This window comes from Nicotiana attenuata, unplaced genomic scaffold, assembly GCF_001879085.1.
Source record: "Nicotiana attenuata strain UT unplaced genomic scaffold, NIATTr2, whole genome shotgun sequence".
NCBI lineage: Eukaryota > Viridiplantae > Streptophyta > Magnoliopsida > Solanales > Solanaceae > Nicotiana > Nicotiana attenuata.
In genome coordinates, this window is record NW_017671266.1 from 319,287 (window position 1) to 320,530 (window position 1,244).

Below are 1,244 nucleotides of genomic sequence, written 5' to 3' on the forward strand. Positions count from 1 at the left end.
TAATGTCGACGGCTCGAGAAAGATGATCTCCGGAAAGGTTTAAAGTTAGTAAGCGATTTGTGGGTTCAAGTGCTACGAAGATAGATTTTATTAGGGCAACAACTGAGCGGCAAAGGAGGAGGAAGGACGTGTGGGAAGTGTCAGGCGATGGTTAAACTTCCAGAAGGCCAGGTATAAGAAGTGAAGGTCGAGTAATTGATAAAAGGAGTGAGTTCCGCCAAAGTGGGAGAGTGGCGGATGATGATTGGGTCTATGGATTTAATTTGAAGCATGGGCTATTACGCGGCAAGAGAATTGATATGACGGAGAGGAGCTGCTTGAAATGAAGAAGGATACAACATAACTTTGAATTGGAAGGATGTTGCCGCACATTTAACTGATGTCCACAAGGGGTGAATGGTCTTGTACAGCCAGAGAGTGAGCTCGAACTCAAGTGGGTTATCTCCAGTGAGCAGATCGGCGGTCGCATGATTGGCAAAGCTTCTGCGAAGAATTCTATTGGTTATACAGCAAAGTGATCGGTCGTGCGAATGTGGTTGATGATTCGGAGTATAAAAAGGGGTTTTGCGGAAAGATTCCGAGAATTTTGGCGGTTGATTGCGCGAGGTTGTGTCAATAAGAGAAAAGAATCCTGGCGAATTCCAGAGTTGTGTAAAGTGGCTTCAAGCTAAATGGGAGAGCCCCACCTCCTATGATTGGGTTGCATGGTTAACTACTTGCGAGGTTTCTGGGTATTAGCATATTGATGGGTTAATTCAGCTATGGGAAAAGAACATAAGTGGTAATCTGAGCAAAAGAATTGTTAAAGGTGTGCTATGGTTGGCCTTATTGGCTCATGCTCAGACTTGGGGAAGGAATCAGGATTTATGAAATGTATAAGTGCGGGTTTCAAGGAAAATGATTCGGCCGGGTGCTTCGTCGAGAGGGTATTCATGCGCTAGAAGATTCATGGAGTTGATTATATTCGGGTCCAAGTCAGAGGGGGTGGCTCTCAACAACGGTCCTATTGGATTCAAGGGGATAAAGTGTGGTGCCTAATGATTTCGAGCCTATAGGTACAGTTGAGAATCAAGCTTTGTAGCAGCTTATGAGAAGGTGCCCAGAATGTTCTATGATGTTTTGACCTGCAGTGTAGTAATTGAGAGGTATGAAATGGTTCGTTGGGTTTGAGACAGCATGGTCTCCAGATTCACGGTCACTCGGGATGAGTGTGGATGAAGTGTGTTATGTGTTGAATGGAGTTA